General features: G+C 38.8%; 1 protein-coding gene and 1 long non-coding RNA gene across 4 annotated transcripts in view; one reads left to right on the top strand and one right to left on the bottom strand.

Moving 5' to 3' along the window:
- LOC100881395 (sodium-coupled monocarboxylate transporter 1) overlaps window positions 1-21,765 on the bottom strand; it is a 67,762-nt gene extending 45,997 nt beyond the window's left edge. The window contains exons 1-2 of one of the 3 annotated variants that reach the window (XM_012290416.2): window positions 21,500-21,765; window positions 17,123-17,201 (exon numbers count right to left, since the gene is read on the bottom strand). The gene's annotated coding sequence lies outside the window, so the exon portion shown is untranslated. Of the gene's footprint in view, window positions 1-12,692; window positions 12,922-17,122; window positions 17,202-21,499 lie in introns of those variants that run through there. The other 2 variants (XM_076538596.1, XM_003705463.3) reach the window with 2 other exon arrangements.
- Window positions 425-2,817, top strand: LOC143265659 (uncharacterized). The gene is made up of 4 exons (XR_013040329.1): window positions 425-543; window positions 1,678-1,995; window positions 2,134-2,174; window positions 2,299-2,817. It is a non-coding gene; the product is annotated as an uncharacterized LOC143265659 (long non-coding RNA).
- Window positions 21,766-25,572: the final 3,807 nt, after the last annotated feature.

Consider the following 25,572-nt stretch of genomic DNA (forward strand, 5'->3'; position numbering starts at 1 on the left):
ATAGCCTATCCACATAGTACCCTACAGTCCCACATCCACCAAAAATGTTCTTCAAACCTAACGTGATTCGTCGCTATATGAAATGTTTGACATAGTCAATGTTTGTCGTACCACCAGGTTGGTCGAGTCACGTCCATCGAGCGATAATCGATTAGCAAACAAAGTGTTACGCGTTACGAGGACTTTTCAAGCGGACGATAACGAGCGACACACGCCAAATAATCCATCGTTGACTAACGAGAGATCGAAATCCGCTGATGCGACCACTGCAAGCGCTGCGAATCACAGATAGCTCGTTCGCGACATCCAGTTCTGCAAGTAGATTCGCCATTAGGAAACTAACCGCTACTTCCCGCCAACTTCCATTCGACGTACAAAGTTCCTACAGTTCCCCCGATGATCTAATCATTGACGCTCGTCGCATCCAGACGCCATTAAATCTCGCTGCCGCCCGAATTTCCGCACCGTGGTTATCTTAATTACTATTTGCCTCGGACGAAGAAAGGGAAAGTGTTAACGATCTAATTGTCTCGGTGGGCATTGGTAAGTAATGGGTTTTAGAGCCATTTTCGATAGTTGGACTATGGGCAAGTGTGAGGGTGTCGGTGGGTTGATCATCGATTCTTGTTGGTCGATTCTTTTGGTGGAACATTTTGTGTTGGTGGAATTAGTGATTCTTGATATTTGGCACTTGAAATTTCAAATGTGGTATAAATAGCAAAATTTCAGATTCACAAAGTTCCAAATCTTTAAACTGTCATATCTCTAAGTCTCCGGACTTCAGTAGCTGCAAATCCCTAGACATCAAATCTCTATAACCCAAATCCCTATACCTTCAATTCCCATACTCCAAATTTCCAAATCCCTAAATCCCCAAATCCCAAAACCCCAAAATTCTAAAATCCTCAAGTTTCCCCCCATCCCCAAATTTCCCAAATCCCCAAATCCCCAATTCTCCAAATCCCCAAATCCCCAAATTCCCAAATCCCCAAATCCCCAAATCCCAAAACCCCAAAATTCTAAAATCCTCAAATTTCCCCAAATCCTCAAATTTCCCAAATCCCCAAATCCCCAAATCCCCAAATTTCCAAATTCCCAAATTCCCAAATTCCCAAATTCCCAAATCCCCAAATCTCCAAATCCCCAAATCCCCAAATCCCCAAATCCCCAAATCCCAAAATTCTGAAATTCTCAAATTTCCCCTAATCCCCAAATTTCCCAAAATCCCTAAATCCCCAAATCCCCAAATCCCCAAATCCCCAAATCCCCAAATCCCCAAATCCCCAAATCCCCAAATCCCCAAATCCCCAATTCCCCAAATCCCCAAATCCCAAAACCCCAAAATTCTAAAATGCTCAAATTTCCCCAAATCCTCAAATTTCCCAAATCCCCAAATCCCCAAATTCCCAAATTCCCAAATTCCCAAATTCCCAAATTCCCAAATTCCCAAATTCCCAAATTCCCAAATCCCCAATTCCCAAATCCCCAAATCTCCAAATCCCCAAATCCCCAAATCCCCAAATCCCAAAATTCTCAAATTCTCAAATTTCCCCCAATCCCCAAATTTCCCCAAATCCCCAAATCCCCTCCAAACGTCCACATTCCCAACCTAAAAAATTCGCAATCTCCGCACATACCGATACGCGTTACAACACCCATTTCGAATCGATGTTCCAGGCAAACACGTAACGCGTAATAATTGAGTCCATTGTTCTTCGGAAACGTTAAAACGCAACGCTGCATCTAACGTTCGAAGTAGAAGGTAAACAAGCTGATTGTTCATACTGCTTTGACTAAATACTGTCGAGGAAATGAATTGCACCGTGTCTGAAAGATGACACGTAAGTTGTGTGTTTCATTTGTCATGACGTAATAAAGAAACGCATGATGTAGAAGGTAGACGGGAACGTGTGCATTCTGGCAAAGGGGCCTCATAGTTCCAGTAGAATGCGTGAAATATTTGTTCGGTTAGCATTGCGAAGGAGCTTGTCTAAGGTTAATAGTTACTGTGTTGTATACAATTTTTCATGGGGGAACATTTTGAAATTTACATACTGTATATCATGCTATCACGATATGTTATAAATATAATATTTATAAATATAATTCTTATAATATTATTTTGTGTTTTAGTATTTATACTGTTGTAACGTAATATACTACACATAGAGACGGTATGTATAATATTATACAGCACATATAATTATTATGTAACTTGTACAGACAAAAAGTTTCCTCATTTTTCTCGCAAAATTCATACGTTTTCATTAGCTGACACTTCGATAATTGAATTCACAGCCTCGCATAAAAAACGCCATTGTACAAAGAATTGGAAAGAGGAAACCAGTAGGCTGGCGCAGCGATGCAAAGCGGACATAAATCAAGGAGGATCGTTGTTAGCGAGAACCGACGTATATCATCGTCCAATTTCGTCTCGGCACTTTCGTATTCCTTCGCATTTGGCGGTTCGTTGTACGAGGCGTCGCGACGGAAGAACACTCGCGGTTCATTTTTATCAATTCGGCCGATTTACTCTCGAAATAACCGTAATGCAGAAAAATGCCGGCCGCAAGTATCTCGCGATAGAGGATCTCGCGTTGAATCCATCGCCACGTCTTCTCTTCTTTCTGCTTCCTTTCCGCGATACGTAACGAGGACCGGCTTCCCTGACATGAATTTCGCGAAAATTGCAACGAGATGGAGTACGCGGCCATTTGTTTCGTTTCTCGCGTCGTCACTCTTAGTTCATCGATGTTACGCGAAAGTGACGTTTCGGCTTTTATAATTTAAGAAATAAATGAGTGCTAAATTGGTATATTATATTGGTTTGCATTCAGATTGTCAGGTTTATCGTCAGATTATTTTCGACGTGCGTTGAATTTAACGTGCGTTAGAATTGCGGTGCGTTGAATTCAACATGCGTTAAGTTTGCGGTGCGTTGAACACACTGTGCGTCGAGTTTACCGTGCGCTAAATTGACCACGCGTTGTTTCGAATCGCTACATTCACCACACATCTATTTTACTGCGCGCATAATCTCCGTGCGCTAAATTTGCCGCGCGTCAATCTTACTGCGCGTTAAATTTACGATGCGTTGAGTATACTGTGCGTTGAGTTTACCGTGCGCCAAATTGACAACGCCTTGGTTCCAATCGCTATACTCACCACGCATCAATTTTACTGCGCGCAGAATCTCCGTGCGATAAATTTGCCGTGCGTCAATCTTACTGCGCGTTAAATTACGGTGCGTTGAATTTACAGAGCGCCAAATTGACCACGCGTTGTTTCTAATCTGTACACCCACCACGCATCAATTTTACTACGCGCAGAACCTCCGTGCGATAAATTTGCCGTGCGTCAATCTCACTGCGCGCCAAATTTACAGTGCGTCGAATACGCAGTACCGCAGAATCTCCACGCGTTAAATACATCTCACGTTGCATTTACCCTGAGTCAAATGAACCATGCAATGTTTCCCCGTTCTAATGAATCTTACTACGAGCAGAATCGCGCGTTAAATTTACCGTACGTCAAACTTGCTGTGCGTCAAATTCAACGCACGTTAAATTTAACGCGCGTTATAATTTTTATCGCATTTTCACGTGTCATACCATTCGAAGATTCCCTCGAACAGCCTCGCTTTTCAAATTACACCCCCGTTGACCGAAAGTTTCCAAGCTTTCGTTTAACGTGCTAATTTCGAGCGGGCTTTGTTTGGACGGTAACGTGATTCCAGGGCGACAAGTCTATCTGCATTTCAGATGCCCTCCGGACGTCTGAAGGAATATTAAACCAGCCTGTTTTATTTCCGAGGTTTGATCGAGCGTTGTTACTGCGTGGGAATTAACGAGGTATATTAATTATGTAATTCATCCTTCGTTCGTAACTAGCGACGAAAAGGAATTAATTACATCGGTATCGGGATTCTGTGAGAAGATCAAAGACTTGTTTTCCTGCGATGGAACACAATCCCGATTTTATTTTCGCCGATGGAGTCCTTTCTCTCGCGCTGCTGACTCCTTTGCTCAGATTCAAAGGAAAGCTTTCTTTATTCGGAATCTTTTTTTACGAGGAATACGGTACCCAGGATTCGTTAGTCACCAGCTGCTCCTGAATGACGGATATAAACCGGATGATTCACCGTCAGTTGAACAACGTTTAAAATTTACTCCGATCGTTTCTCATTCAGGTTTATTGCCTTCGTCCTAAAAAAATGGAGCCTTGATTTCTTTGCTTTCCTCTCAATCTTAGGGCATAAGGTTTAGGACATAAGTAGCAATAAATACGCAAATTTTTTGGAGATGCACAAATTTTCTGTATAAAAGAATTATACATGTTTAATATTTTACTAAAATCGACAAACTCTATCATGTGTACACACACATACGTCATATGTATACATATGCACATACATACAACACATTAATTGAAATTAAGTTCAGAATTAATTCAGAGACCGAAAAAGAATTAAGTTCAGAATTAATTCAGAGACGTTCAGAAATTGAAAATGGAAGGTAACTTGTTACATGAGTTGGGTAACAGTCCAGAGGTTAACGATGACCCGTATAAGCGGGAGCCATGGCTACCAGGAACGGACTCCATCATTCGATGGATCGAACGGAAAGGGGCCGGTGCACGAGGCATTAACTCCAAAATTAGCGAGTTCCTCGTGAAATAACAGGCTGCTTCTAGCCAGATCTAATCGGCTCTGAGGCCGAGAAGCTAACCGGTGGGCCACGATGTAATTTGCGGAGAAGCGTGAGATAAGTCGTGGTTGCTCGCCGTTATCGCCGCTTCGAATTCGCCGCGAAGCCGCTCGAAATTCCCAAGGAACGATCAACCTCTTCTGCCATCGGAATTTTAAGTTTCGGGCTAATTATAATTTGCACGAGAATCAAATGACGTGCATACTCTCAGGTCCTTCATTTTCTTTGCTACGTATTTTGTATGCTAAAATGGCGGTGTTCTATGGTTGCTAAAATGGCGGTGTTCTATGGTTGCTAAAATGGCGGGGTTCTATGTTTAGTAAAATGGCGGGATTCTATGTTTGATAAAATTGCGGTGTTCGATGTTTGGTAAAATTGCGGTGTTCTATGTTTGATAAAATTGCGGTGTTCGATGTTTGGTAAAATGGCGGGGTTCTATGTTTAATAAAATTGCAGTGTTCGATGTTTGATAAAATGGCGGTGTTCTATGTTTGATAAAATGGCGGTGTTCGATGTTTGATAAAATGGCGGTGTTCTATGTTTGATAAAATGGCGGTGTCCTATGTTTGATAAAATGGCGGGGTTCTATGTTTAATAAAATTGCAGTGTTCGATGTTTGATAAAATGGCGGTGTTCTATGTTTGATAAAATGGCGGTGTTCGATGTTTGATAAAATAGTGTCATATGCTTGCTAAAATTCCTCCGTGCTTTCTAAACTGTCTAACTTTTTTCTGAATTGTTCTGAAGTCTAAATCCTGCGTAAATTTCCAAGGCGTATAATTTTCGCGTCTACCAATTTTCAACACCCCCAGCCATAGCAATGCAGAAACCTCGAAAGTTGCTCTCGCAACAACCACTTCGATATTAATTTTGGAACTCCGATCAGAGGCGGTTTCCCCGATAGGAAATTCTGATAGCAGCGGAAGAAACGAGAGTGTCACGAGAGATTCAGCGGAGTGCAGCGAAACGAAACGCTCGCTTGAATAGCCGCTGACGAGTGCGGTAACAAAGTTTAACATCTAAAAGTGTATATTTTACAGTGTACCATCACGCGAAAAAAAGACGAAACGTGTCGTTTTATGTCGCGAAAGTTTCCCCGGATCGATAAAGAAAAAGAAACGTGTACGATAAGATTCGCCCGGTGCACGCGCGTTATCGTCTGACGGATCGGCGCCGTTATCAATTTCACGGATGCGAACGTCGCGTACGACGTGACCAAGTTTTCGTTATTCACGGAATCGGCGCGATAACGACTTTCGAGAAACTCCGGGGGAACCGATTGCCTCCGATAACGCCCCCCTCGATTAATTAATCAAAGTCGATGAAGTCTTTGACCCGTTGACCCAACTCGAACTATAGTAATATGATTTTTAACAGATTCCACTTAATTGCTCAGGTTTAATTACGTGATTGAAATTTTTGTCCACTGAATTTCTGATGGTAGTCCGATTTGGAATTCCATGGATTTCTCTTGATTTTAACGTTGTATGTTAAAACGATCGTGTAATTAGTAGAGCAACTGGATCTGGTCTGGATTGCGGGTAACGCAAATGGCGCTGAGGGTAATTCAAAATGGCGCGGAGGTTAACTCAAAATGGCGCTCGTAGATGTGGTAATAGTAGAGGATTACTTAAGGAATATGTAACGAAAGAGGGACAACAATTAGTCGATTTTTCAGTTCTGCAATCAGTCAATCATTCAAGTCCACAAGTTCAGACGTTCAGCTATTTTAGAATTTTTGAATGTAACAAATTTGAACACTTACAAAATTTACAAGTTGCATGAAGAGAAACTTGCAAACTTAAAATATTGAACAACGTCAAAATTTGAGTCTCACTCAACGGTTGCTTCATCCAACCCTACATTCAAGCCCTATTGTTTCATTCAACCCTTATATTATCAACATCCCTAAATTATCAACATCCCCAAACGATCAATATCCCAAATTAAAGTATCCTTCCCGAAATAAAATATCAAGCATGACTAGAAGCGTAAATAAAACGCGAAAAAAAGGGGAGTTGTATAAAGGCGATGTACAGGTGCTAACCTAATCGCGTTCTAATCGGTCGATTGCAGGCGAGCGGAAAATAAGAGGGAAGAGCGGGTTGCGCAACACGCGATGAAACACGTTGGTCGCGTGTCTTGTTAAGCGTGTAATTGCAGTTTTCTGTCCGGATGTAAGGCAGCTATCTCAGCCTCTCGTTCCTCGCGGGTAGCCCGGGCAAATTTGAAATTTACATTTCACGAGATGGATCGATCGACGAAGATATAAATTTCGCGTTCATGGAGCCTGGAAAGGGTACGACGCTTGGTATCCGCTTCGTTCCCGCGCCCATCGATTCTCACCGCTTTCAGTCTCGTTGATGGATCGTCGAACTGGGAACTGGCAACCGTGTGCTCGATGAAATTGCGGCATTTGTCTTCGAACGTTACTTGAGACCCCGTATCGCGGATGCAAAAACACCGTCTTAATTGCTGCGGAACTGTACGCTATTCCTCGACACTTCGTCATATGATGTACAATAATTATTAACATTTAATGTATAATAATAATTTGAAATTATTTTATGTAGGTACAATTTAGTGCCTTAACCTACAATTTGCAGGTGCACCCCTCATTAAAAGACGCAAGGAAAGAATTTGTTTAAATTTAAATTAAATTAAAAAATATTTTAAAATAGCCCAATCCTTCGTGAATAAAACAAAAAAGAATTTAGCTAAATCGGTTCAGTAGTTTCTGAGAAAAAAATTAATAAGTAAAGCCTATTTTCGTGAAAATGGTTAAAAATTGCAAACTTTGAAGGCTTGTTATTTTTTAACAAATTCGAAATCTGCAAAATGATGACTTAAACCCCCCCCTAATTTCACATGAACTACAAAATATGTTGATTAGAGCAAAATCGCAGATGTCCAAGTGATCGATTCGGTGTATGACCCATGTGTAACTTCGTACACGTATGAGTCCACATAATTGTCAACTTTGACAACAATATTTGTCAACCTTAACAATATTTGTCAACCTTGACAATATTTGAAATAACCTTGTACCTTAATATTCCTCAAGAACCTTGAAATTTTCGTGGCCGATAACATTGTTTAATGAGTAAACCACTGTGTCTTTTATCTTAGTATTTGTTGGATGCAGAAGCGGATTGAATCTTCAAGAGAAAATTGATTTCCTCTGATAAATGGAAATCATATTTCTGCGAGATTTTTCCCTGTTTCTGAAAGCAATCGTTCACGCGTGAATTTCGATTGAAGGAACGCGCGGTTGAGCAAACAGGTGCACCGGTGTTTGCAAACTCCAAGAGAAGATAACTCGATTGCCGTTGCCTTGCAGCGTACGCACGGCCGTGCAAATAATTGTAACGATAAATAGTCGGTTGCGCAAACGGAAACACGGTCAGTTAAAAATAACGCGAATGAATGAGTTTACAAGGTTTATATTTATGAATTCCGGAGATTGGTCTTTTCGAAGAAACAGGTCCGGAGATAAGGTTACCCTTCTTTCTCGGATAAAGACGTTTAATTGCGCAAACAGGGGTAGACGTGAATTAAATGAAAGTTTTGAAACGTCGACGGACTTAGAATACCATTAAGAAGTTTAATTAAGTTGAACTAAAACAAATTCTCGTCGGAAACGCGGAGAGCCCCCGATTCTGTAAAATGGAGGATCCATTTCATATCTATCCAGGTTTCGAATTTAAACCGACCGGAATCTGTCGTGTCAGACTCTGCCAACTTTCTTCGTTATCTTTTCAAATGTTTCACGTCTTTTTACTTAATCGTCTCGAACTTCCTCCATTATCGTGTATCGGTCAACTTTCCTCGGATGTAAAGCTACGTATTACGAACCTGTTGCGAACGGTGATCGATATTTTCTTTTCAGAAATTTACACCTTTTTATAATGTGTTAACTTCTAGATAAATGGTCTTCTGCGTTCGACGTTGCGAGATGGAGCTTATGACCTTTTGATACATAACCTATAAGTTTGATATGTGGATACATCACCTATATGTTTGATATGTGATACATAAGCTATATGTTTGATATGTGAATACATAACCTATATGTTTGATATGTGATACATAACCTATATGTTTGATATGTGGATACATAACCTATATGTTTGATATGTGGATACATCACCTATATGTTTGATATGTGGATACATCACCTATATGTTTAATATGTGATACATAAGTTATATGTTTGATATGTGATACATAACCTATATGTTTGATATGTGATACATAACCTATATGTTTGATATGTGGATACATAACCTATATGTTTGATATGTGATACATCACCTATATGTTTGATATGTGATACATAACCTATATGTTTGATATGTGGATACATCACCTATATGTTTGATATGTGATACATAACCTATATGTTTGATATGTGGTTACATAACCTATATGTTTGATATGTGATACATAAGCTATATGTTTGATATGTGAATACATAACCTATATGTTTGATATGTGATACATAACCTATATGTTTGATATGTGGATACATAACCTATATGTTTGATATGTGATACATAACCTATATGTTTGATATGTGGATACATCACCTATATGTTTGATATGTGATACATAAGCTATATGTTTGATATGTGAATACATCACCTATATGTTTGATATGTGATACATAACCTATATGTTTGATATGTGATACATAACCTATATGTTTGATATGTGATACATAACCTACACGTCGATTAGAAAATTTAGTCAGTGCTAGCAACTTTAGGTTGTAATTTGTAAAAATTTACTGATAAAATTCATTTATTTAATTTATTATATAAGTAGCTAATTTTATAGCATGACTCAGCACCCTCATAGATATTATTTATAGACATACTTTTAATTATATGAAAATTGAGTCAACCAAAAAAAATAAGAATTATCGCTTTGACAAAAAATGTGAGAAGTTTTAATGTGACAGAGGTGCAATTAAAGGTTTAAATAACGCAACGGGTCTCTAATCGATATCCACGATAACCGCAATGCACTCGGGCTATTCGAACCGAATGGGAAATTGGAGGCGAAGAGCACGTGGCCAACGAAGGAAGAAGTTAACAGTTTCTGTAATTTCCTTTGTTCGTGAATCGAGAGAATCCGTGAATCGTGGCACGTACGCTCGACTTGCGATTTCGATATCCCGTTACAAGCGCAAATATTTGCCTGTAAACCTTTCCTATCCGGTTGGCCTGCGTTGTTTCTGCTTTGTGAACTGCTGCCTCGCTACGTTTCAAACGCGAGATTTTGTTGACCCGTTTACCTTCCACCGGGGCACCGCTGTTTTTTACTCTCTCTTTTTTTTACGGTCAAATATCACCGACAAGAAAAGTTTGCGCTTTCTTCGCCCTCCGTGTTCAAACAAATAAACGATCCGAGAGCAATCAACTTGTTCAAACTGTTGAATTTTAATTGGCCCGAATGTAATTTGTACGCGTCACATTTTTTTCCCTGGAGCTAATAAATATTTATTCTTACACCTTTTTGAATTCTCATGGTTATTCCATTTTGCTGCTCATGTTTATTCTGCAGTAATCCGACGTAAAATTAAATAATCCACGGCTTTTAGATATAAATTTTTTTTATACCAAGCACTGGTAATTTAATTATTTAAAATAACACGAAACAATGTATTAAAATATTTCGTTGCTGAAAATCATATCTTAAATAATTAACCTTAAACGAACGGAATTATTACGTTTTCAACAAATGAAAAATTTAAAAGTAAAATCAGTTAAAATGCGCAAGTTCACCCGAAAATTTCGTAGCCCATTTTTTATTCAAAAGTCGGAAGTTAGAAAATATTCGCGCGAGACAGAGTCCTCCAATTATTTCGAGCAGTTGAAGTTGTTAGGAGCCGTGTACCGAGATGTTGTCAGTAACAAAAGCGTTTTTTACACTTTTCCTCGAAAAGCAACCGGTACACAAGACGTCGTGAAAATCGTCGTTACTTTCCCTAAACGATGAACGCAGCTCCGAGGAGCCTTCCCTTTACTTTAATAAACAAGCACCGGGAATCCTAGCCCGGCAAAAGTTGACACGGCTCGGACAAGAAAAGGGGACTTTTTCGTCGAGTTTCAATTAAGGGGTTGGAGAAGACGCTTTGACGACGGAAGTACGTTGGCCGCATTTCCGAGAAACGCGACTAAATGCGAATTAAGGAAGTATGAACATCCGAGCCGAATGATTAATCGCTCGCGATTAAAAAAGCAAGGGAGAATGAGTTATCTTGGAGATAATGTTCGGGGTGAACTTTTGTACGACCGCCACTTTCGGAGTTTAATTTCTCTTGCGATGGATTTTTGTCTTTTATGAAAAGGACCTCTTAGTCACGTGGCTCTAGTGGCTTCATAAGCTTGTTCAACTTTGAATGATTGTTTACAGGGTGCCTGACAATTAGTGTAGGTCACTGAAAGGGCTGATGGGGATGGCATTCTGGGGAATAGTTAGAAATCACATAGTTTGTGAATTTTTTAAAGAAGTAAATTATCGAAGTTAAAGTATATGTATCATATTACTAGAGTTGAAGTATACGTATCGTATTACCAGAATTAAAGTATGCATGTGTTTCATATTACCAGAATTGAAGCGTATGTATCATATTACCAGAGTTAAAGTATATGTATCATATTACCAGAATTGAAGTATATGTGTCATATTACCAGAGTTGAAGTATATGTATCGTATTACTAGAATTAAAGTATACATATGTATCATATTACCAGAATTAAAGTATACATATGTGTCATATTACCAGAGTTAAAGCATATGTATCATATTACCAGAGTTGAAGTATATGTATCGTATTACCAGAATTAAAGTATACATATGTATCATATTACCAGAATTAAAGTATACATATGTGTCATATTACCAGAGTTAAAGCATATGTATCATATTACCAGAGTTGAAGTATATGTATCGTATTACCAGAATTAAAGTATACATACATGTATGTATCATATTACCAGAGTTAAAGCATATGTATCACACTACCAGAGTCAAAGTATCTGTATCATATTACCAAAATTAAAGTATCTGTATCATATTACCAGAATTAAAGTATCTGTATCATTTTACCAGAGTATCATATTCCTATTTACACACAATTCAAACTCTACAGTATAAAGTAGCAGCCTACAAAGAAGCAGCCTATTCGTGCCTAAGAGGTTAATGCTCGCTTCTCAGAAAAATTTGAAGCAGCATTGAGAAATTTTTGCAATGCGAATCGACGAAAGAAGTCCGCTGCGTCTTTGTTCATCCCCGAAAGCAGAGGTGGGGCTGCAGGGTAACAGGGTTTCTCCAGCCGTGCATTAGGGACTTTTTGATGGCGTCAGATGTGCTCGTTGCCTCTCTTTTTATAGACGATTATTGCGAAAACTTTCGGAACAGGGGTGGCAAAAAGTGCTTGCGAAAGAATGGATAAGCGTTATAGGGCGGGAAGTTGGATATCACTTTATTCTCTAATTTTTACACCCCTTTGAGTATCAGGAATTTTGCAAAAGTTTTTTGTTTTATTTATTTATATTCTGTAGCATCTTTTAGCTACTAATTTCTTATTTTATAATTTTCTTCGCGTTTGGAAGCTTGTGCAACTTGCATTCATAAATTTGTATTAATAATTATACAGTGTTTCACAATTAAAGAATGTGACTCTGAACTTTCTCCTTTACAAAAAAGGGATTTGCAGCATCGATGTGAAATATAAATCAAAAACGTACCAATCCAGATCTGAATCTCCCTAAATGCCTATACATTCTAAGAATTCCTTAAAAAAATCCGAAATCCCCATCAAATAAAAGTATCCTATACTACCATGAAATAAGATCCAGCCCCAAAACAGTAATCACCGCGATAAGAATTTCGATTTTCCTTCTTTCCTCCATTTACCTAAATCGCAAGCCCCATAAATTCCCGTCATCCGAAACCCCAACGATCAACAAGCTCTACCTTGAGAAGTCTGCTGATCTCCGGCGATAGGTCCCTCGGGAGATTCCTCGAACCCGGACAGGTGAGAGAACAAGTGACGCACCGAAAGACAATCTCAAAGTCGAGGCTTCTTGGACGAACGTTCAGACTATTTTTACACTCGGCACGCAGACTGGTCGGCCCGTTTGGCGACGATCTTGAACTCGAACTCGAGAACGCGCCATTACGACCGCTTTCGATGCCGCTTCCACAACTGCTTGCCTACTACTCGATCCCTGCGAGGAGGATAAGAAACAGGTCTCGATTTCACGCTGAAACCTGTTGGAGATAGGACGCGTGGGTCGCGAACCTGAAAACCTGTTGCCAGAAACGGTTGTGGATTGATAGTGATTTACTAGTGCTATAGTAGACTGTGTTTAGAATGTCTGATGCTATTTTGTACTTTTAAGTGCACTGAAGTTGGCTGGGGATAGGAATGTGTGATGGATGTCTTTGAACATATGTCTTATAGGTTTGGACATACATGTAGATGTCTTATAGGTTTGGTTTGGACATACATGTGTTATAGGTTCATTAGGGGAGGGGATGTGTGTGCACGTGTTATGGCATGCTCGACAAAATGCCCGCATCTGTCAAATAGGTGGAATTGACATCTGAAGTCAACATTTGTATTTCTTCGTAGAAATGATTTTACTTTTTAGTATCGATGAGTATACTTGATAGTCACGTGACGAGATTTGGCGCTGATGAGTACTCTATTTAACTAGTTTACTATTGTGTTATATTATTATACTGCTATTCTATTATTTAACTATTTCACAATACTCTGACCGTTCTATTTAAGCCATTCTAATTTTTATATTTATACAAGCAACCCCTTATTCTACGATTTTCTCAGCAGCTAGCTAAATATTACTGCAATATTAAAATAAATTAACAAACTTGATATGTTAAATACATTTTGCATTTATCAAACTTGTACACATGTAAACAGTACTGATCTCAAAATTACTTTCCGTGCAGATTTAAGTTTGTCAATTTTGAACTGTCTGACTCAGCCAAGGGTTGAAGCAAGATATTCTTTTCAAATAAACCTTGCAAACCTGTGCATTAAAATTGAAATAAATGTAAAGCAACAACGAAGATAATAACTTATTATATTTCCACAAGCAACCCCTTAATCTACGATTTTCTCAGCAGTTAGCTAAATATTACTGCAATATTAAAATAAATTAACAAACATGATATGTTAAATACATTTTGCATTTATCAAACTTGTACACATGTAAACAGAACTGATCTTAAAATTACTTTCCGTGCAGATTTAAGTTTGTCAACTTTGAACTGTCTGACTCAGCCAAGGGTTGAAGCAAGATATTCTTCTCAAATAAACCTTGCAAACCTTTGCATTAAAATTGAAATAAATGTAAAGCAACAACGAAGATAATAACCTGTTATATTTCCACATCAAAACGTCCTCCCAGCTTCCCTTCTAAGGATTTTCAAGAAAAGTAAAATTGTGTATAAAAGCAGCTGAAGTCGCATGTAACGTCACGTAGAGAGCATAGAATAAATATGTACAGCTATTAGCCCTCCGTTTCTTGCAGTACCTCGGCAACGTCATAAACAGTGAAACTAATACCATTTTCCTGGGAACATCATCGTTGTACGCGTTTTCTTTTCCTCCCCTTTCGTTCCCTAATCCAAATGGAAACGTCGAGAACGAATCACCGTTGACGCGGAAGATTTTCCGAAGCGTTCCCGTGCATTTCCACGGGGGTTTCCGGTCGGCGTTCAACGAAAATCGCGCGACAGGAATAATCCGAGCGGTCTGAAATTAGATCGACCGATCGCGTTCTCGATGCTAATGGCTAATATCCGAACGTTTCCTCCTGGAATTCGTGTCTAGCGATCGAACGAATTTGCGAGTATAATGAGATCCGTGGGTTCGTTCGTTTCGTACAAAGGAATCGAGCGATTCGCACGCGTGATACGTGCCGTATGTACAGTCAAGATCAAATGTGCGGTCGCTGCGAAACGTAACGGGTCTGGGGACACTGGTAAGTGGACTGCTAGTAGATTTTTATGAATTTTTCAAGGGTTAAGTTGGGAGAAGTTGGAACTAGAAAGTTAGCAAGAAATTTGGAGGCGTAGGAAATTGGAGATTTTAGGATTAGGGGATTTGTGGATGGGGAGATTAGGGATTAGGGGACTGGGGATTTGGGGAAATAGGAATTTGGGAAGGTAGGTACTTGGGGATCTTGGGGATTGGGGGGTCTACGAATTTGGGAAATTTGGGATTTGGAGGCTAGGGATTTGGGGGTCTTGGAATTTGGGAAGCTTGGGATTTGGGAAGCTTGGAATTTGGGGAGCTTGGGATTTGGGAAGCTTGGGAGTTAGGGAGCTTGGGATTTAGGAAGCTTGGGATTTGGGAAGCTTGAGATTTGGGAAGCTTGGGAGTTAGGGAGCTTGGGATTTGGGGAGCTTGGGATTTGGGAAGCTTGGAATTTGGGGAGGTTGGGATTTGGGAAGCTTGGGATTTGGGAAGCTTGGGATTTGGGAAGCTTGAGATTTGGGAAGCTTGGGAGTTAGGGAGCTTGGGATTTGGGGAGCTTGGGATTTGGGGAGCTTGGGATTTGGGAAGCTTGGGATTTGGGGATCTTGGGATTTGGGAAGCTTGGGATTTGGGAAGCTTGGGATTTGGGAAGCTTGGGATTTGGGAAGCTTGGGATTTGGGAAGCTTGGGATTTGGGGATCTTGGGATTTGGGAAGCTTGGAATTTGGGGAGCTTGGGATTTAGGAAGCTTGGGATTTGGGAAGCTTGGAATTTGGAGAGCTTGGGATTTGGGAAGCTTGAAATTTGGAGATCTAGGAACTTGCAAATTTGGACGTATAAGTTTTCAATGATCTAGATTTTCAACACCTTAGAAATTTGAAACTACATAATTTTGAAGATCCTAATATTCATGAACCTACGAACCCAGAAATATCAAAACATACCTATTTGCAAACTTCACAATTTAGAAATCTAAAAAATTGAAATCTTGAAAAACTTAACAATTGAGAAAGGTACACTGAAATTTTTTAGGATATAGCTATCTATTCACAGTCGATCAGGAAATTTTCCTTCCGGTCGAATAGTTGGGAAATAAAAGGGAAAAACAGTGAGCAATGCGTCATTCCCCGAACCTGTTCCCGTTCTCGAACTCCAAAAGAGTGTTGAAGAGAAGTTATACGACGTTAATTACCGAAATTAATTATCGATCTAAATTGGAGGGCAATTATTGTTGGTAGTTCAAACTTATCCATGGTTTTCGAGAACTAATTAAAACATTCATGAAATTTAATATATGGTCACTTGATAATTATGGGACAAGTTGATAGTTCGTTGACTATATACACAAAATGGAGGGTTTGAGAAACATGTGATGATGTAATTAATACGATTAATTAATTCTATCGATATTTTTGTAGAGAGTTAATAATAGACAAGTTAAATAAAGTCTTTGAGTTTCAATTATATTAGTCACGGTTCTACGTCAAGTATCTAAAATCTTTAGACAGACTTTTAGAAGTGATTTTGATTGCTATCAAAGATAGCAAGAAATAGGTGATGTAACTTTATACGATTATATCACCTAGCAAAGACATATAGTCTGCACATTCAGTGACTAGTATTAATAAGAAAGGTTGGTCTTGAAATTGTTACGAACATCATTTCAAGGTCAATGAACAACTATTAAAATACAACTATAATTTCTAGTTGTCAAGTCTATAATTTCTATTAAAATTTGAGACTTAATTAAAATTGTGCTGCTATACATATTTGGAAGAACAAACAAGTAACATGAGTTCATCTTTGTTAGACCCTTTTGATTTTTAGTTGTCAAGTCTATAATTTCTATTAAAATTTGCAATTTAATTAAAATTATATTGCTATACATATTTGAAAGAACAAACAAGTAACATGAGTTCGTCTTTGTTAGACCCTTCTGATTTTTAGTTGTCAAGTCTGTAATTTCTATTAAAATTTGAGACTTAATTAAAATTGTGCTGCTATACATATTTAAAAAAACAAACAAGTAATATGAGTTCATCTTTGTTAGACCCTTTTGATTTTTAGTTGTCAAGTCTATAATTTCTATTAAAATTTGCAATTTAATTAAAATTATACTGCTATCCATATTTGGAAGAACAAACAAGTAACATGAGTTCGTCTTTGTTAGACCCTTTTGATTTTTAGTTGTCAAGTCTATAATCTCTATTAAAATTTGAGACTTAATTAAAATTGTGCTGCTATACATATTTGAAAGAACAAACAAGTAACATGAGTTCATCTTTGTTAGACCCTTTTGATTTCTAGTTGTCAAGTCTATAATTTCTATTAAAATTTGCAATTTAATTAAAATTATTCTCCTATCCATTAAAAGAACAAATAAACATAAACTTACCTATAACTTCTTGCTACTCGTTCAACACACATGCAATCTCATTCCTGAACACTCCCAATGTCCACGTCCTCCACTATTCCTGCGCAAAAGAAATAGAAACTTCATTCACAACACTAATTTCGACATTCACGAATTTCACCGAACGAGCACCGACGCGATCAAGATCGTTTCCTACAGCGAACTGTGACCTTCACAAAGTTGAAGCCTCGCTGAGCACACTTTCTCCTAGGTCTTCAATTCTGCGTACAAAGGAAAGGGAGAAGCGTAAAAAACTTGGCAAGGTAAACAAAGCAAGGTTTCATAGGAAGAGGGTATCAAAAAGATGGGAATAGAAAAAAACAGGAAGAGTGGAGAGGGGAAGGGGAAACTGGACTCGTTCTCGTTAATTCACTCAAACACACGCGTCAGACTGGTTCGCTAGATTCTAGGCTGGAGAAATTAGGATTACAGCAGAATTATTTCTGGAAAGTTTGAACGTCTAATCGCAGAGAGGTTCACAAAAATTGAGGATGAAAATGTAGTTGGGGAATTATTTGAATGGACATTTTAGACTGTAAAATAATTTTTAATATGTTTTGGATATGTTCTAATTATGTCAAGGTTCACGTGTCAAAAGAGGTTCATGTATCAAAAGAGGTCCACGTATCAAAAGAGGTCCACGTATGAAGTTTCACAAAAGTGGAGGATGCGAATAAGCTAGTTGGAAATTATTCAAGTGGACATTTTAGTTTGTAAAATAATTTTTAATAAGTTTTGCAAACATTCTTCTAATCACATCAAAAGAGGTTCACGTATCAAAAGAGGTCCACATATCAACAGACGTTCACAAATGTGGAGGATACAAATAAGCTAGTTGGGAATTATGTAAGTGGACATTTGAGTCTGATCCTAAACTTGTAGGGTACTATTCATGTGGACATTTGAATCTAATCTTGGTCTTCTTAAAAATTATCCAAGTAGACATTTTACTCTGATCCCAAACTTGATGTGAATTAATCATGTGGACATTATAGTCTGATCCTAGACATGTTGAGTACTATTCATGTTCACATTTGAGTCTGATCCTAAACTTGTAAGGTACTCATGTGGACATTTGAGTCTGGTCTTGGTCTTCTTAAAAATTATCCAAGTAGACATTTTACTCTGATCCCAAACTTGATGTGAATTATTCATGTGGACATTATAGTCTGATCCTAAACTTGTTGAGTACTATTCATGTTCACATTTGAGTCTGATCATAAACTTGTCGAAAATTATTCATATGAACATTTGAGTTTCCTCCTAGACTTGATGTAAATTATTCAAGTGAACATTTTAATCTTATCCTAAACTTCTTTGGAATTATTCAACCGTATACTTCGGTCTGCCACATAATTCCTGTTAAGTTCACATCAAGTTAACTGTTCCTGTTAAGTTCACATAAAGTTAACGGTTCCTGTTCAGTCACAAGACATCACAAAACATCACAAGACATCCATCTATCAAAACAGCTTCTTACAAATCATTCCAGTCTACATTTGAGTCTAATCCTAAAGAACCTATAACCTAACTAATTAACCTAGTCAAAGACCAACAAACCATTCGCGTTGAGTTATCACAAACCGTCGAAAGATATGTAAATGCGATCATAAGCGTCAAGTCGATTCCTTAACCCGAAACGTGGAAGCGTATTTATCGGGAAACGCTTTTAGCGAGTTATTTTCGCAGGCAACAAAGAACCTTTTACCTGAGGTAGGTCCTCGTGGAAAAATCGCATTTCCACGCCTCGCGATCCATTTGCCGCGAGGAAATCGGCTCGGGCGATAAATAGCGAGACGCTCGCGACAAATCGCGGGAACGCCGAGCGACGTCGCGCGAGCGGCTCTCACTCGGAATCGCCGCGAGCCGATTTCCATTAGGCTAATGGCCATCGTCGTGCCGTTTCCGTTGCTCTTTCGAACGGAAAAGACCGGCGTCGCGAGACCGAGTCTTGTTGCCTCGTTGAAAGTGTTCGAGTGAAGCGCGTTTCTCGTCGAACAAAGTCGAGAGTTCGATTATTCCTTGCCGCTGGAAGACTCGCGTTCTTTATGTAACGATTCCTCTAGCGTAACGAAACTTTGACTTCTTTAACGTCGAACAGGAAGTCGACTTTTTTTTCCACTTTGAACTTTGATTTTATTCATGCAATTTTGGTAACTGCGGGTCTTTTTTGAATGGGGTATCAAGTTTGATACGAGCTTTTAGATTATGAGGTTGTCAATTTATCAATTTATAAAATTATCAAAGTGTCAAGCTGCCGAAGCACAAAATGCCGGCGTTATTATATTATGAATTTTATCAAACTATAGTTTTTAATGTTTTTAATCTACCAATCTGCTAATCTACCAACCTATCAATCTGTTTACCAGTCTATCAATCTATCAATCTGTCTACCAGTCTATCAATCTGTCAATCTATAAATCTGTCTACAAGTCTATCAATCTATCAATCTGTCTATAAGTCTATCAATCTATCAATCTGTCTACCAGTCTATCAATCTGTCAATCTATCAATCTGTCTACAAGTCTATCAATCTATCAATCTGTCTATAAGTCTATCAATCTATCAATCTGTCTACCATTCTATCAATCTGTCTACAAGTCTATCAATCTATCAATCTGTCTATAAGTCTATCAATCTATCAATGTGTCTACAAGTCTATCAATCTATCAATCTGTCTACAAGTCTATCAATCTATCAATCTATCAATCTACCAGTGTACTAATGTGCCAATGTGTATATCTACTCATATAACAATGGAGTAATATGTACATCTACCAATTTATTAATGTACCAATATGTATATCTACCAATCGACCAATCGACCAATCGACCAATCGACCAATCGACCAATCGACCAATCGACCAATCGACCAATCGACCAATCGACCAATCGACCAATCCACCAATCTATCAACCCACCAATCCACCAATCTACCAATCTATCAACCCACCAATACACCAATCTACCAATCTACCAATCCACCAATCCACCAATCCACCAATCCACCAATACACCAATCTACCAATCTACCAATCTATCAACCCACCAATCCACCAATCTACCAATCTACCAATCCACCAATCCACCAATCCACCAATCCACCAATCCACCAATCTGCCAATCTACCAATCTACCAATCCACCAATCTGCCAATCTACCAATCTACCAATCTACCAATCTCCTAATCCACCAATCTACCAATCTCCTAATCCACCAATCTACCAATCTCCTAATCCACCAATCTACCAATCTATCAATCTACCAATCTACCAATCCACCAATCCACCAATCCACCAATCTACGTTTCAACAAACCATTTTATTACATCGACCACGTGCCACGCCACCATCTCATCGACAAACTTTAATACTTGGCACGCGAATTTACGAGCCACTGAAACATCGAGCATACTCCCAGCCAGAATATTCGAATGTTTTCGCAGCTGGCCTTTAGACGTGGTCAAATACACCAAGATCGAGATACGTGGACCCACGATAGTAAAGCTCGATTCTAAATCATTGCGGTTGCAATATCTACAATATACTCCCGAGACTTCTTCCGTCTATTAATACGGCGCGGAGACTGCAGTGGGGGTCACTGGCGCCTCTAAGATATGATTTAAGACAAGACTTTGAATAACGTTGATATGGTGGTAATAATGCGAGGTATTTGCAATGGATATTAGGTATTAATTATTGCATAGGTAGATTTCAGAATTGATATGGACTAGTGGGGATTATGGAGTATATGGGGATTACTGATGACGACATTTTGTGGAATGGTTTTCTAGTTTGGTCACATTTGACACTTCAAGCTTTGTAAGTTATCTGATAAGTACAGCTGATAATTGAAGTTATCAGCAATATTTCCTCAACTTTAGAAGTCAGTACTGAATTAGGATAATAATTTTCAGTGAACGTCTTCAGTTTGAAGGATTGAACAATTCTCAAATTATGCAAATGTCTGAAGATTCAAATTTCATAGGGGTTATTAATATGTGACTGGCTATTGAATACCAGGGCTCTAAATTTTATATGGATCACTGATATTTGGTATCCAAATTTGACCAGACGGTTCAGCATTTCAAATTAGGTAGAGGGTCACAGCTACTTCAAGTTTTGTGATTACCATACTCTAAATTTTGGAAGTTCGTGTTTCAAATATTATCACAAGTGACCGGCACCTTAAGCGTGGACCATCAGTGATGCCTCAAGAGCACTGATGTCTCAATTTACGCAACAAGTGTCCTCCAAACAAAACCAGCAAACATTCTAACTATCAGCTACATCAACTAACAAAGCAAAATTAAAAATATATTGCAAGTAATTGAGCTATATCTACATAAATAACTTTACCTGAGTCAAAGCACCGTGCACCAAAAATGAAACTGCAAAAATCTGCAAAAATGACAGGTTACCGCGATCAAAAGTTACGAGAACGATCACGAGGAGTTAATATAGATGAGTCACACAAAAGCACCAGAGTATCGGACAAGCGCGCAGAGTAGCGTGAAATCGACGCGGCCGATAAGAACTCGATAGATATCGTGGTAAAATCCGATCGGAATCGATTGATGCGGGTTGCAAGACGTGCGCCGTGGTCAGTCGACGACGTAATACTGGGAAGCCGAGAGAGTTCGGCCGGTATATTTAAAAAGCAGAAACGCAGAGCTGTGTTCGCGTTACGAACGGCTGACAGGCTGGCACACTCGGTGCAATACCATTGGCACCGACAGCACATGCTTTAGCCCGGCGTATTATTCCTCCGCTGAAATGTTGAAAAGCTAAAGAATTGCGGGTTGAACAGTTGTTCACGATTGGGAACGATGACGTAACGATGGTTCGATGGGTGACGAGGGTACTTGAACGATTAGATCTTCAAGGTTGCTGTCACCTTAGGTTCCGGTGAATGACCGATAGTCACGATAGACAAGAGTAGTATGAGCGATAGACAAGTTTCTATTGTCAGTTATTAGAGTAAAAAATAGTGACAAGGATTTGCTGAAACTAGGGACCTCAAGGACGCACACACATGTGTGGATATATGTACACATGTCTTCAAGATGGTCGAATACATATGTGAATATCCCTGTGAATATACATATGTGAATATACATACATATGTGAATATCCCTGTGAATATACATATGTGAATATCCCTATGAATATACATATGTGAATATCCCTGTGACTATACATATGTAAATATCCCTATGAATATACATATGTGAATATCCCTGTGACTATACATATGTAAATATACATACATATGTGAATATACGTAACATATGTGAATATCCCTGTGAATATACGTAACATATGTGAATATCCCTGTGAATATACGTAACATATGTGAATATCCCTGTGAATATACATATGTGAATATACATATGTAAATATACATATGTGAATATCCCTGTGAATATCCCTGTGAATATACATATGTGAATATCCCTGTGAATATCCCTGTGAATATACATATGTGAATATCCCTGTGAATATACACATGTGAATATCCCTACGAATATACATATGTGAATATCACTGTGAAAGTATTTGACTAAAAATCAAACGTAATCAAAGAGTTAAATTTTTCTAGCTTTGAATACCTCACAGAGGTCTTTGACCCCCACCTCTAATTAACGATAATTGGTAAATTAAACTTGAAGAAATTATTACACGAAGTAAATTATTACCAGTAACAAACACCGATATTGCGCAACGGCGGAGCAACAGACAGACGTTCAAAACGAATGAGATCATGTATCAAATGTAAAACACACCTGTATCTATCATGCTCGCGGATGGCCACAATTGCTAAAGTTAGCTGTGTGAAGTTAAAAGGAGAAACCAGAAGAACAAGGAACATTGTGACGCCTCGTCGTTGATCAGTTGTTTCGTTCATTCAAATGGTACTATGATGAAGATGCAAACTGACCTTGAATATCTAATGAAAGACGCATGAAAACCTGGTTCATTTGCAAGTCAAACGTTGCCATTTTACGAAACTAATATTGACTTAAAATTTTCTGTTCTTTCAGTTACGTTGGGTTAAATATGAAATGTGACGAAATTAGTTTTGGTGGGACACGAAAATTATTTTTGATCTGCTGTGTGAGTGAGGACATACTGTGTACTATTAAGGAATCTGGGGATAGAATGATTTGGGGGATTTGGGAGTAGGGGGTATAGGGATTTAAAGACTAGATCTTACTTTAGAAATTTAGGTCTTGTGGGAGAATTTGGAAACTTGGAAATCTGGGAGTATAGAGAAGTAAGAGTGAAGATATTAGGTGTAAGGACATCTGAGGATGTGGAGATCTAGAGAATATGGGAATCTAGGGATATAGAGATCTCAAGACGTGGAGATCTAGAGAATATGGGAATCTAGGGATATAGAGATCTCAAGACGTGGAGATCTAGAGAATATGGGAATCTAGGGATATAGAGATCTCAAGACGTGGAGATCTAGAGAATATGGGAACCTAGGGATATAGAGATCTCAAGACGTGGAGATCTAGAGAATACGGGAATCTAGGGATATAGAGATCTCAATACGTGGAGATCTAGAGAATATGGGAATCTAGGGATATAGAGATCTCAAGACGTGGAGATCTAGAGAATATGGGAACCTAGGGATATAGAGATCTCAAGACGTGGAGATCTAGAGAATACGGGAATCTAGGGATATAGAGATCTCAATACGTGGAGATCTAGAGAATAGGGGAATCTAGGGATATAGAGATCTCAATACGTGGAGATCTAGAGAATATGGGAATCTAGGGATATAGAGATCTCAAGACGTGGAGATCTAGAGAATATGGGAACCTAGGGATATAGAGATCTCAAGACGTGGAGATCTAGAGAATACGGGAATCTAGGGATATAGAGATCTCAATACGTGGAGATCTAGAGAATATGGGAATCTAGGGATATAGAGATCTCAAGACGTGGAGATCTAGAGAATATGGGAACCTAGGGATATAGAGATCTCAAGACGTGGAGATCTAGAGAATAGGGGAATCTAGGGATATAGAGATCTCAATACGTGGAGATCTAGAGAATAGGGGAATCTAGGGATATAGAGATCTCAAGACGTGGAGATCTAGAGAATATGGGAACCTAGGGATATAGAGATCTCAAGACGTGGACATCTAGGAATATGAAAGATCTAACTATAGAAATTTACACAAACAGAAAGCTTGAGAAATAAAAATACAGAAATCTGAGAGTAAAAACACCCATAAAACCCCTGCAGTACATATACCAAACTTAGAAACTTCCCTAAATATCTCTAAAACTACCCTAACAATATAATTAACACGAAACTGGATTAAAGTTTTCATAAAAGGTTCAAACGACACTATTTTTGAGTCCTCTTTGAATTTCCAGGCGGACAAAGACAAAACCGAACGAAATTAACGAGTGTACTGAATTCGTTACTATGCAGGGTCTTCATCTTTATTCGATTCGTCGTGACGTACCTTTAGAAAGCGAGAAAGTTGGAGAATTCAGGAACGAAAAGTCACGTTTGTCTTTCACCGGCTGCCCGCAGCTGGACATCTTTTATAAACTTTACCGAGCTTTGTCACACCGGGACCATTACTCTCCTATTTTTAACGCACATCCGATGCACGGAAATCGACGAGAGTGGCCTTAAAGATTCATGCTTCTATCAGGGACGATCGATCCTGGAGACGACCTTACAGACCGAACAGACCGAACGAATTAACGGCTGTTGAATTAATAATTGCGAATAAACGATAGAGAAGCTGAGAATCGTTGACGGAAATTGCTGTCGAGATAGTGTTAACGGAGTAGGAACTTTGGTGTGTGTAGAATTTTATTGGGTTGCGATGTTTGCGGTGGGAGGCGCTCGATAACTACCTGCGCTCGGGGCTCGTGTGATAATATGAAGGAGTAGAGGTACTTTCAGTTTTATTATTGTAATCTATGGGTTGGATTATGTAGTGACTTTTTGGGTGTTGAATTAATAAATTTGATATGTTTATGCGGAGAGTTTGTACACTTGGTAGATTATGAATCTCTTGGTCCAATATTTGCGCGTAGAACTCCGAGGTATCGAATATCGGCGTGTAGAATTTCGACGCATCGAATTTCAATCGCGTCGAGTTCCTACGTATCGAATTTCGGGGCGTAGAACTTCAACGTATCGAATTTCGATGCGTCGAATTCCTACGTATCGAATTTCGGCGCGTAGAATTTCAACGTATCGAATTTCGACGCTTTGAATTCCTAGGTATCGAATTTCAAAGCGTCGAATTCCTACGTATCGAATTTCGGAGCGTAGAACTTCAACGTATCGAATTCCAACGCGTCGAATTCCTACGTATCGAATTTCGACGCGTAGAACTTCAACGTATCGAATTCCTACGCACCGAATTCTAGCGTGTCAAACTCCTACGCGT

This window comes from Megachile rotundata, chromosome 13, assembly GCF_050947335.1.
Source record: "Megachile rotundata isolate GNS110a chromosome 13, iyMegRotu1, whole genome shotgun sequence".
Lineage (NCBI taxonomy): Eukaryota > Metazoa > Arthropoda > Insecta > Hymenoptera > Megachilidae > Megachile > Megachile rotundata.